The sequence below is a fragment of the Marmota monax genome, unplaced genomic scaffold, assembly GCF_021218885.2.
Source record: "Marmota monax isolate L192 unplaced genomic scaffold, Marmota_monax_Labrador192_F-V1.1 WCK01_AAM20220418_F8-fsc00013, whole genome shotgun sequence".
NCBI classification, from domain to species: Eukaryota; Metazoa; Chordata; class Mammalia; order Rodentia; family Sciuridae; genus Marmota; species Marmota monax.
The window spans coordinates 11,933,513-11,947,009 of NW_026692202.1; the positions used below are offsets into that span (position 1 = coordinate 11,933,513).

The following is a 13,497-nucleotide window of genomic DNA, read 5'->3' on the forward strand; positions in this document are numbered from 1 at the left end:
GTTAGTCACAAAAAAAAACAGCTTATAAACCATTGTTTAAGATTTACTTAGCACATTCATTAATTGCACCTGTCATCTCTCCTTCACTTAGATCTAAGTGTTATGCATCGATACTCATAATAAGAGAAAAATAAGCTTTTGTCTAAAGCTAAGTACAAGATATTCACTCATCAGTTACAACTAAGGATGTTTAAGGAGGTATGGCATTGCACTATGAAATATTTAGCCCAGTTTGAGGGTAAGAGATACATAATAAATTTGTAATGTTGCAAAGAACCTAATTCTTTTAATCAGTGTCCTAACTTACATTGAAAATAAAATGTTTAAATACTTTTTAGCATAAATTAAAACTAAAACATGGTCTTTATATGTATTTCTGGGTTATAAAAAACATTTTTATATTATAAAAATAATACATATGGTGAAGAAAATTTTCCAGTGCAAAAAAAGAAAAAAGTCATTTATAATATTACTATCCAGAAATAATTGCTTTTAACGTTTTGACAAAAATCCTTAAAATCTTTTAAGTATATATTTTCCAATTATTTAATAGATATTGAGTTCATCATATATGAAATAAGTTATACACTCTTATTTAGTTATACACTACCTTATTTTCCAATTATAAATGCTGAGCATTTATCCATCATATATTCTTTTATTTTTTATTTGTTCTTTTTAGATACACATGACAGTAGAGTGTATTCTGAAGTATTACACATGGATGGAATACAAATTTTCTAATTAAGATCCTATCTTGAAAAGATGTTTTTAAGTATCATGTCATAGGGATGAATCAATATTTTATTTTACTCCCATTCTCCTGTAAAACATTTATGCTGTTCTTATAACACTGTAATTAGCATCCTTTGGTTCCATAAATTCTTTTCAATTAGAATTTTCTATCAACCATTAAACTGAAAACTCCTTGAAGCCACAGCTCTTATCCAACCTGTATTGGATTTCATTTGCTGCCAGCATGGTGTGATTATTCAATAAGAACTACTCTAAGGGGCTGGGGTTATAGCTCAGTGGTAGAGCGCTTGCCTAGCACATGTGAGACACTGGGTTAAATCCTTAGCACCACATAAAAATAAATAAAATAAATGTATATATTAAAAAAAGAACCACTCTAAGAAATATGTCCCTATTAATTAACATTCAGTAAAGGCATTTTCCTTTACAGACACTAGGAAACTAATTCAGAATCTGTGATTCACACTACTCCACTTTCCTTACATTGCCATAATAAATTTTAACAGAAAATTTTAAAATTACTGCTAAATATGGCTCCCTCTGTCTGAATGTTTCCTCCATAAACCATGAACCTTCTTAAGTATCAATACATTCAAGATACATCCATAAATTCACATGTTTTGCTAGCCACTGTAGTACCTAGATGACTCTAAAACTAGTTAAGGTTAGAAACCAGAAAAACAGTCCTATTTCTTATAGATAGCAAAAACACCCATATATTTTAAATGCCACCTTTTAAAAATCCAAAACAATTTATGTATTTTATATTCAAAGAACAAATTTGAAGGATTTAAATTCATAATCATAATAGAAAAAATTGAATTAACAATTAAAATAATTTAGGAACTGACATATGCTACTTACATGGAACTTAAAAACTTCCTGTGTAAAGATTGATTTGAGAGTAATTTTTAAGCCAAGCCTTTATAATAATAAAGAGGAAAGCACCAAATTACATCATGCTGAAAGAAAAATAGCAACCAGAAAGTTGACTGTTTCAAGAATGATCTTAATTGACTATGATGGGGCAAAAATATACTTTTTGAAATAATATTATATAGAAAGCTTTTCTCTGAAAAAATAAACCACCTTAAGTGTATGCTTATAAATGTTAAACTAACATTATAAATATTTTCTCCATTCACTACCTTTAAACTCCTACTAGTCTGATCTTCCAAAGTAAAAAGTTCTCTATTGACAACAAAAGAATTTTATTTTTAACACTGCATCATTTATTCTTAAACCACAGTATTTATAAGGCATAGCACTAGTTATAATGAAAGACAGTACATTCTGGAAACTAAAAATCTTTTATCCAATCTCTTAAGATACACTCACGAGTACAAAAGCCTCTCATCAAAAGAGAACTTTAAGAGGACCTATTTAACTATAGTCATAGAGGTGATTTGGAAATTTGTAAAAGTAAGTTTATATTCACACTTCCAGTAGAATCAGCTACCAGGGTCAGTAACACAATAGTCAGATCAGGACCACTTTATGCCTTGCACAAGACTATACCTACTACCACACAGCGCCACCTGGCAGCAAAATTAAAAACTGTGTCACTATGGTCTCCTGAGAATAGTCACTAATTGGTACTATACTCTGTTCTCCTTAATGACCCCAAATGATGCTGACCTCATTTTCCTCATTAAAAATGGACACATTCACATCCCAACTTTGAAAAGCCTGAATTTTTTTCATTTTATTTTATTATTCCTACTTTTTAAGCATTTTAATTTAAAGCAGTACATTTTCAAAGAACATCTTCACTGTAGCTGATCACAATTGATAATAATAAATGCTATCTGCATTTTTCAAAAATAAGTTGTCATCAGTTTTCATGGAGATCATCACAAGTTAATTTACAACAGTAACATGAAAAAAATCCAGTGTTCAATGGAGTATAGATGTTTGCCTCTTTGGTAAAGGAATAACAACAGAAATAATAACTTCTAATACCCACCTGTTTGATTACTATTTTTATGTATAAGTTTACCCACATATAAACACATGTATTTATGCCCTATTTATATATCTAAAGACATGATTTGCACATATTAAGATGAAATAAATCTTATTCAATCCATTGGCCTTTCTCTTCACAATGAGTTGCTTTAACCCAGATACATATAACAACCAGAGATACTCCCAACAAAAACTTAAATAGTAACTATTTCCACAACCTGACCAAAGAAAGTTTTTTTTTCCTTTGACTGAAAAGGAAATTTTTATTATCCACTGTTCCTTAGTCCTAAACAATTACCTTTTACCATACCATTTCTTCATAACTGCATAAATAAAAAAGGAGGGAGAAAAACTGATGATGATTGTCTGCAGAAACACTACCACTAGGATCCCAAAAATAATAACATAAACTCAATGAGAAAAGTACAAAGCTGGGTTCATATTCATATTTACCCAACTAGATGGTTCTGATTGAAAAAGTCAGTAAACATCTCTGTATAACATTACAGATTTCCTGACCATAAAAAAATATTTGTTATATTATTTATAATAAATATTATGTTTGATAATCTTCCTGAATTATGGAGCAATTGTCACTTAAGAATTTTAAAAATGCATATTTGTTTTGTGCTTTCTAGTCTTTCTTCTTAGGTCTTTTAAAAATAAAAACTTACATTAGTAGCAATCAAAATATGGCTTCAATATTCAAAAGTGTCCAGTAAAAATATCATAGAGTGGAGATACAGCACACATCTGATTATACAGCCAAAGAAAAACCTATTCTTGCATTTTTCTTTGGCTCCCAAACAGGAGTACATGAGAAGAAGAAAAAAAAATGTTATAAAAAGGACATACTTATTGGAAAATGGCTTAAATCACATTTTGTTGATGCACTTCTTTCCTCAAAACTCAGGGCTGGAATTGCAGTCATCACATGGACAAAAATGAAGAATGAAAGTCACATTTTTCCCTACCTTCCCCTCTGTAAGTGCTTTCTCATGTTGGTAGACGGTTGGAAAGAGAATATAAGAACACAGAACAATAAGAAAGTTACAGCAATAGTTAAAATGAGATGAGAAAAAAGAGATGATTTCAGAAATTAGAAAGCTAGACTAAAAGAATTTAGTGACATATTTGATGGGAGAAGATTTAAAGAGAATCAAAATACAACTGGAAGATATTTTCTTCAAAGGAGAAATGAATATGGACAACACTGACCAATCACAAAACTGGTTTTGGATCTGTTGAACTTTATATGCTTCAAGTGTGATTTCTTAGTGAAATGAATCAGCAGTCGGTTATACTTGATTCTGATGTCAGCAAACAAATCTAGTAAAGGCACAGTGATGAATATAACAATAAATGCACAATTAAACAGTTATTGAATACAGAAATAGAATTGGAGGAAATGTTCCCCAAAATTATCATAATGACATCCATTCTTCATTTTTACTACTTAAGCTCCTGCTGGCAACCTATTATGCTTTAAAATATTTCTGTAAGAATTATAAATACAATAGATAGGAAAACGAGATCAACTAATTATACTGAATGATTTTAGTGTGAAGTGTTTCCAAAATCAATATTTAAAAATCTCAAGGTTATTATATTCCTTTTTGCCATTATCCTATCTCTTCAAATGACATAATGTACCTGAGAAATTGAATACATTCAAACTTTTATTAGGAAACTAAAACATTAATACTACTAAACTCTGGGGAACTGCCAAAGTAGTAAGCATCCAAAGGTTTGCCATCTGACCCCAGATATATTGCCAAGAATTAGGGGAAAAAAATTTTAAGTAACATTTACTGTAAAAGTCATGTAATCTTTCATTTCTGCAGGAAATAGATAGCAATTTGGTTTTAAAGTGAGATCTTGAAAACAACTATACCAACATAATCATCAAATTTGGCTTTATTAATTTGTAATGGTTAGAGGTAAAATTTACCTGAATATTTGTAGTTGACTTCCATCTGGACTTTATTACTCACAAGTCCATGCTCTTTAAAACTATGTCTTTGGGATGACATGCACTTTCAGAGTTGCCAGGCTATTTTGAGGGTAAAGCTGGTCTCGTGAGTCATGAAGAAGTGACACTAGAGTGGATATAATGTACTTGATCTTCCTAACAGCCAATATTTGTGACCTTTCAGAACTGGCTAAAGCAAAATAATAAACCTCAACTGTAAAGATCAAGAAGAAACCCACACTGAGAATAGGCCTAAACTAGGACAAGTAGTTGGGAAAACTTGTCCCAAAAGCTGTAAAACTCAAAATATCGTGGAACTCTGAGAAAATAGATTTTAAGATGAGAGATAGTAAGAACTTCATTTTAAAAAAATAGCAAACAGAATGATAAATTGGATGTCAGATTTTAAAATATCAAAATGATAAATGTTAAATGCAATGTTAAAACTGGCAGGAACAGGAAGGAAATTAAAATCCTGAAGTAGGCACTTTAAAATATCTTTTAGGTTGCCAAAGCACTAAACCATATTTAATTATATGCAAATATACCATTATATCTCAATTGTTCCATCCACTTGATTGGGCAATGGAAAGAGTGCTCCTAGTCCTAAGGGTGAAGACAATTTTTTTCAAATATTAACTTACAATTTATAACTTAGAAACAGTGTTCACAATATACTCTGAAAGCAAATTTCTTGAAACACTTATGGCAGGGTTTTTTTAAGAAGTCACATACACAAGTTCAAATGTCAAACCTATCTGCCATTAGCATGGCCACAAATCTTCTACCAGGCCAAAGACAATCAACTAAACCATTTATACCATCGTGAATTAATTCAGTACATAAACTCTTGCACAGAAGTTTAAAAGAAAATACAAACAGTAAAAATTTCAAATAGCTTCATGAGCACATCATCAAATACAGCATGGAATATTGATACTTTAAGCCTCTGTTACTCAAAATGCAGTATGACATGAGAAACAGAAGCAAAACTTTGGATCTTGGTAGAAAGTATATACTGAGGACCAGGACAAACTTACTAATTCACAATCTGCATTTTAATAATTATCTCAGTTGACTCATCTGCACATTCAGATCTAAGAAGCACCACTCCAAATTAGATAAAACTTGGTTAAATGAAGTTTGAGCAAATCCTTAAGAATTGTCCAAAACTCATAAATGAATAATTAAGTCATTTGTTTTCATTATGCAAGAAAAAAAATAAAGGTTTAATTTCACAACATTTTCCTTGGAAATCTAAAATTCCGTTTAAAAAAATCTTTTTCAAAAGTTTAAAAATTCTTTTATCAAGATTCAACTACAAGATGGCAGCGAGGGGAGTGCATTACCCCCGTGTGCTGCTTCACTGTGTGGGAGTATGACAAGTCAGGACGGCTAAAGGATATCTTGTTAGGAATTTCCAGCAATAGTGGGGTGCGCCGGAACCTGGAGGAAGGATTTCCATCGCACGAGGATCGGCTACGGGGACTCAAACGCGAGAGGTTTGTCGCACGGAGGGTAACACTGCTTATTCAGCAAATCGCCCCGCGGCTAGAGTCTGCAACGCGCGCTGGGATAGAGACGCAGGGTTACAGTGCTGCAGTTTCTGCCAGCCGCGCAAGCACCGCACTCAGGGCTGAATTCTGGGTTCGAGACAGGGGAAGGAAGCGGTCCATCTCGGTTCTCCACACCGGTCAGACCACAGAGGAGGCCAGCAGCCACCATGTTGGTAAACTGACGTCACCATACCTGTTTTCGACTGACCGCAGCTCATTCAGCCATAGAACAGGTAATTTCAGGATACAATTCGCCTGCGACTTGCAGACAGATTGCTAGGGTTCAGCGCCTGGGTGCTTCTTAGAATCTGATCTTATCGAAGCGAACACCGAGCGCGGGGTGGCCGAGTTCTGGCTCCCGGAACCGTCCCGGAACCGCCCTGGCTCAGGGCTGCGGAGCCTGCGGAGGCTGCTTCTTGGACCCTGCTACTATCAGAGCATACACCAAGCACTAAGCAGCCGAATTCCGGCTCCCGGAACTGAGCCCGCGGGGACTGCTTCTTGGAGCTTACACTTATAGGAGCTTACACCGAGCACGGAGCGGCCGAGTTCCGGCTCCCGGAACTTCCCTGGACCGGGGCTAGGAGCCCGCGGAAACTGCGTCTCGGTCCGGGTCCTGCTGAGGGCCGGTCAGGACTCACCCGTTGCTTGGGTTGCCCGGCAAGGGGAACGAAATGCTGCCATTCGCATAGGATACCAACATGGCAGAGATCTGATGTCAGCAGAAAGCGGTGGAGGAGAGATCTTCATCAATACCAGCGGTGACATAAGCAGTTGGTCTCCTGGTAGGGGGGGTGAGGCTCAGTCACCCGAGTCTCCTCAATTTGTCCTCAAGCCAGAGGGAAGGAGCCGGGCGGCCGCCAGCACCCGGAGCAGGCCCAGCGGCTCGCCAGCGTGGTGACCGCGTGACCCCAATTGGAGAGGGGGCGGAGCGGAGCCGCCACCCACACCCGCCAGGTGGGCAGACCCGTGACCCAGTAGTACATGGGCGTGGTAGGAGGGGCAGGGCAGAGCCGCCCTTCGCGCTTGCAAGGTAAACAGACCTGTGACAGCCTGGCGGGTCAGGCCCAGTGGCCTGCCAGTGTGGTACACACGTCACCCCAACTGGAGTAGGGGCAGAGCAGATTGTTCTCCCACGCCCGGATGAGGACCTGCCGGTGTGGTGGTCACGTGACCCCAATTGGAGTGGGGGCGGAGCGGAACCGCCACCTGTGCCCGCAGGGTGAGCAGACCAGTGATCAACCTGCAGATCAGGCCCAGGGGTCCGCAGGCGTGGTAGGAGGGGCAGGGCAGATCCGCCGCCCGCGCCTTCAAGGTAGGCAGACCTACAACAGACCGGCGGATCAGGCCCAGGAGCCTGCCGGCGTGGTACAAACACCACCCTAATTGGAGTAGTGACAGAGCAGAGTCGCCTCCCGTGCCAGGAACAGGCCCAGCGTCCTGCAGGCGGGGTAGTCACGACACCCCAATTGGAGTAGGGGCAGAGCAGAGCCTCCACCCGTGCCCGAAAGGTGGGCAGATCTGTGACCGACCAGAAGGACAGGCCCAGTGGCCTGCCGGTACAACAGACACGTCACCCCATTTGGAGTAGGGGCAGAGTAGAGCTGCCGCCCGCGCCTGCAGGGTAGGCAAACCTGCAACCGACCGGCGGATCAGGCCCGGTGGCCTGCCGGCGTGGTACACTCGTCACCCCAATTGGAGTAGGGGCAGAACAGAGCCGCCGCCAGCTCCCAGAACAGGCCCAGTGACCTGCCGGCGTGGTAGCCACGACACCCCAATTGGAATAAGGAGAGAGCAGAGCCGCCGCCCGCACCTGCAGGAAAGATACACAAGCAGTATGAAAAGACAAGGAAAGAAAGGACCACAAGCAATGCAGGTCAACGCAACTTTAGAAGAGGTAACAGCTGCAGCAGATGGAATGTCAGATAAAGAATTCAGGATATACATGCTTCAGATGATCTGGAGTATCAAGGAAGACATTAAACAGCAAAATCAGACAATGAAAGATCACTTCGACAACGAATTACGCAAACAAATCCAGGAAGCAAAGGATCAACTATACAGGGAGATAGAGGTTATAAAAAAGAAGCAATCAGAAATCCTAGAAATGCAGGAAGCAATAAACCAACTTAAAAACTCAATGGAGAATACTACCAGCAGAGTAGAACACTTAGAAGATAGAACATCAGACAATGAAGACAAAGTATTCAACTGCAAAAGAACATAGACAGCTCAGCAAGACTGTTAAGAAACCATGAGCAGAACATCCAAGAAATATGGGATAACATTAAGAGACCAAACTTAAGAGTCATTGGGATACAGGAAGGTACAGAACTCCAAACCAAATGAATGAGCAGTCTATTCAATGAAATAATACAAGAAAACTTCCCAGACTTGAAGAATGAGACAGAATCCCAAATCCTAGAAGCCTACAGGACGCCAAATGTGCAAAATCATAAGAGATCCACACCTAGACACATTATAATGAAGATGCCCAACATACAGAATAAGGAGAGAATTTTAAAAGCTACAAGAGAAAGGAAGCAGATTACATTTAGGGGTAAGCCAATCAGGATAACAGCTGATCTTTCAACACAGACTCTGAAAGCTAGAAGATCCTGGAATAACATATTTCAAACACTGAAAGAAAATGGGTTCCAACAAAGAATTGTGTATCCAGAGAAATTAAGCTTCAGGATGGAGGATGAAATTAAAACCTTCCACGATAAACAAAAGTTTAAAGAATTCGCAGCTAGAAAACCATCTCTTCAAAACATCCTCGCCAAAGCATTACAGGAAGAGGAAATGGAAAATAACAATGAAAACCAACAGTGGGAGGTAGGACAGTAAAGGGGGGGGGGAATAATCAAAGAGGAAAACAAACAATGTTTAGTAACAGAAATAAACAAATATGGCTGGAAGAACAACCCATATCTCAATAATAACCCTAAATGTTAATGGCTTAAACTCACCAATTAAGAGACACAGGCTAGTAGAATGGATCACAAAACAAGACCCAACAATATGCTGCCTACAGGAGACGCATTTGATAGGAAAAGACATACATAGGCTGAAGGTGAAAGGTTGGGAAAAATCATATCACTCATATGGACTTCGGAAACAAGCAGGAGTGTCCATACTCATATCAAATAAAATAGATTTCAAGCCAAAGTTAATCAAAAGAGATAAAGAGGGACACTACATACTGCTTAAGGGAACCATAAACCAACAAGACATAACAATCATAAATATTTATGCCCCAAACAATGGTGCAGCTATGTTCGTCAAACAAACTCTTCTCAAGTTCAAGAGTCTAATACACCACCACACCATAATCATGGGAGACTTCAACACACCTCTCTCGCCACTGGACAGATCTTCCAAACAAAAGTTGAATAAGGAAACTATAGAACTCAATAACACTATTAATAACCTAGACCTAATTGACATATATAGAGTATACCACCCAACATCAAGCAGTTACACTTTTTTCTCAGCAGCACATGGATCCTTCTCAAAAATAGATCATATATTATGTCACAGGGCAACTCTTAGACAATATAAAGGAGTAGAGATAATACCATGCATCTTATCTGATCATAATGGAATGAAACTGAAAATCAACGATAAAAGAAGGAAGGAAAAAGCATACATCACTTGGAGAATGAACAATAGGTTACTGAATGATCAATGGGTTATAGAAGACATCAAGGAGGAAATTAAAAAATTCTTAGAGATAAAAGAAAACACAGACACAACATATCGGAATCTATGGGACACATTGAAAGCAGTTCTAAGAGGAAAATTCATTGCTTGGAGTTCATTCCTTAAAAAAAGAAAAAACCAACAAATAAATGATCTCATACTTCATCTCAAAATCCTAGAAAAAGAAGAGCAAAACAACAGCAAAAGAAGTAGAAGGCAAGAAATAATTAAAATCAGAGCTGAAATTAATGAAATCGAAACAAAAGAAACAATTGAAAAAATTGACAAAACTAAAAGTTGGTTCTTTGAAAAAATAAACAAAATCGACAGACCCTTAGCGATGCTAGCGAAGAGAAGAAGAGAGAGAACTCAAATTACTAGCTTACGGGATGAAAAAGGCAATATCACAACAGACACTTCAGAAATACAGAAGATAATCAAAAACTATTTTGAATCCTTATACTCCAATAAATTAGAAGATAGTGAAGGCATAGATAAATTTCTTAAGTCATATGATCTGCCCAGATTGAGTCAGGAGGATATAGAAAACCTAAACAGACCAATATCAATTGAGGAAATAGAAGAAACCATAAAAAGACTACCAACTAAGAAAAGCCCAGGTCCAGATGGGTATACAGCAGAATTTTACAAAACCTTTAAAGAAGAACTAATACCAATACTTTTCAAGCTACTTCAGGAAATAGAAAAGGAGGGAGAACTTCCAAATTCATTCTATGAGGCCAACATCACCCTGATACCTAAACCAGACAAAGACACTTCAAAGAAAGAAAACTACAGACCAATATCTCTAATGAACCTAGATGCAAAAATCCTCAATAAAATTCTGGCGAATCGGATACAAAAACATATCAAAAAAATTGTACACCATGATCAAGTAGGATTCATCCCTGGGATGCAAGGCTGGTTCAATATATGGAAATCAATAAATGTTATTCACCACATCAATAGACTTAAAAATAAGAACCATATGATCATCTCGATAGATGCGGAAAAAGCATTCGACAAAGTACAGAATCCCTTTATGTTCAAAACTCTAGAAAAACTAGGGATAACAGGAACATACCTCAATATTGTAAAAGCAAACTATGCTAAGCCTCAGGCTAGCATCATTCTGAATGGAGAAAAACTGAAGGCATTCCCTCTAAAATCTGGAACAAGACAGGGATGCCCTCTCTCTCCACTTCTCTTCAACATAGTTCTCGAAACACTGGCCAGAGCAATTAGACAGACGAAAGAAATTAAAGGCATAAAAACAGGAAAAGAAGAACTTAAATTATCACTATTTGCAGATGATATGATTCTATACCTAGCAGACCCAAAAGGCTCTACAAAGAAACTATTAGAGCTAATAAATGAATTCAGCAAAGTGGCAGGATTTAAAATCAACACGCATAAATCAAAGGCATTCCTGTATATCAGCGACAAATCCTCTGAAATGGAAATGAGGACAACCACTCCATTCAAAATATCTTCAAAAAAAATAAAATACTTGGGAATCGACCTAACAAAAGAGGTGAAAGACTTATACAATGAAAACTACAGAACCCTAAAGAGAGAAATAGAAGATCTTAGAAGATGGAAAAATATACCCTGTTCATGGATAGGCAGAACTAACATCATCAAAATGGCGATATTACCAAAAGTTCTCTATAGGTTTAATGCAATGCCAATCAAAATCCCAACGGCATTTCTTGTAGAAATAGAGAAAGCAATCATGAAATTCATATGGAAAAATAAAAGACCCAGAATAGCAAAAACAATGCTAAGCAAGAAGTGTGAATCAGGCGGTATAGCGATACCAGACTTCAAACTATACTACAGAGCAATAGGAACAAAAACAGCATGGTACTGGTACCAAAACAGGCGGGTGGACCAATGGTACAGAATAGAGGACACAGAAACCAATCCACAAAACTACAACTATCTTATATTTGATAAAGGGGCTAAAAGCATGCAATGGAGGAAGGATAGCATCTTCAACAAATGGTGCTGGGAAAACTGGAAATCCATATGCAACAAAATGAAACTGAATCCCTTTCTCTCGCCATGCACAAAAGTGAATTCAAAATGGATCAAGGAGCTTGATATCAAATCAGAGACGCGCCGTCTGATAGAAGAAAAAGTTGGCTACGATCTACAGTCGGTGGGGTCGGGCCCCAAATTCCTCAATAGGACACCCATAGCACAAAAGTTAATAACTAGAATCAACAAATGGGACTTACTCAAACTAAAAAGTTTTTTCTCAGCAAAAGAAACAATAAGAGAGGTAAATAGGGAGCCTACACCCTGGGAACAAATCTTTACTCCTCACACTTCAGATAGAGCCCTAATATCCAGAGTATACAAAGAACTCAAAAAATTAGACAATAAGAGAACAAACAACCCAATCAACAAATGGGCCAAGGACCTGAACAGACACTTCTCAGAGGAGGACATACAGTCAATCAACAAGTACATGAAAAAATGCTCAACATCTCTAGCTGTCAGAGAAATGCAAATCAAAACCACCCTAAGATACCATCTCACTCCAGTAAGATTGGCAGCCATTAGGAAGTCAAACAACAACAAGTGCTGGCGAGGATGTGGGGAAAAGGGTACACTTGTACATTGCTGGTGGGACTGCAGATTGGTGCAGCCAATTTGGAAAGCAGTATGGAGATTTCTTGGAAAGCTGGGAATGGAGCCACCATTTGACCCAGCTATTCCCCTTCTTGGTCTATTCCCTAAAGACCTAAAAAGAGCATGCTACAGGGACACTGCTACATCGATGTTCATAGCAGCACAGTTCACAATAGCAAGACTGTGGAACCAACCCAGATGCCCTTCAATAGATGAATGGATAAAAAAAATGTGGCATTTATACACAATGGAGTATTACTCTGCATTAAAAAATGACAAAATCATAGAATTTGCAGGGAAATGGATGGCATTAGAGCAGATTATGCTAAGTGAAGCTAGCCAATCCCTAAAAAACAAATGCCAAATGTCTTCTTTGATATAAGGAGAGTAACTAAGAACAGAGTAGGGATGAAGAGCAGGAGAAGAAGATTAACATTTAACAGGGATGAGAGGTGGGAGGGAAAGTGAGAGAGAAGGGAAATTGCATGGTAATGGAAGGAGACCCTCAGGGTTATACAGTGGATGGGGTAGAGAGAGAGGAGGGGAGGGGAGGGGAGAGGTGGGGAGGGGGGAGGGTGGAGGATGGGAAAGGCAGCGGAGCACAACAGACACTAGTATGGCAATTTGTAAATCAATGGATGTGTAACTGATGTGATTCTGCAATCTGTGTATGGGGTGAAGATGGGAGTTCATAACCCACTTGAATCAAAGTGTGGAATATGATATGTCAAGAAATTTGTAATGTTTTGAACAACCCACAATAAAAAATTAAAAAAAAAAAGATTCAACTACAAATAATAAATCATAGGGACATGCAGCAATTAGAGATGATGTTGCTTAGCAAGTGCAATAATGTGTCAACTCAAAAGCCAAAAGATAGCGTAGTAAATTGTGTGAATC

The 13,497-nt window shown here is 38.0% G+C and overlaps 1 pseudogene; it reads left to right on the plus strand.

Annotated features, from left to right (window-relative positions):
• The first annotated feature begins 213 nt into the window (after positions 1-213).
• The window catches only part of LOC124083233 (trifunctional enzyme subunit alpha, mitochondrial-like), a 51,285-nt pseudogene continuing 38,001 nt past the window's right edge, over positions 214-13,497 (plus strand).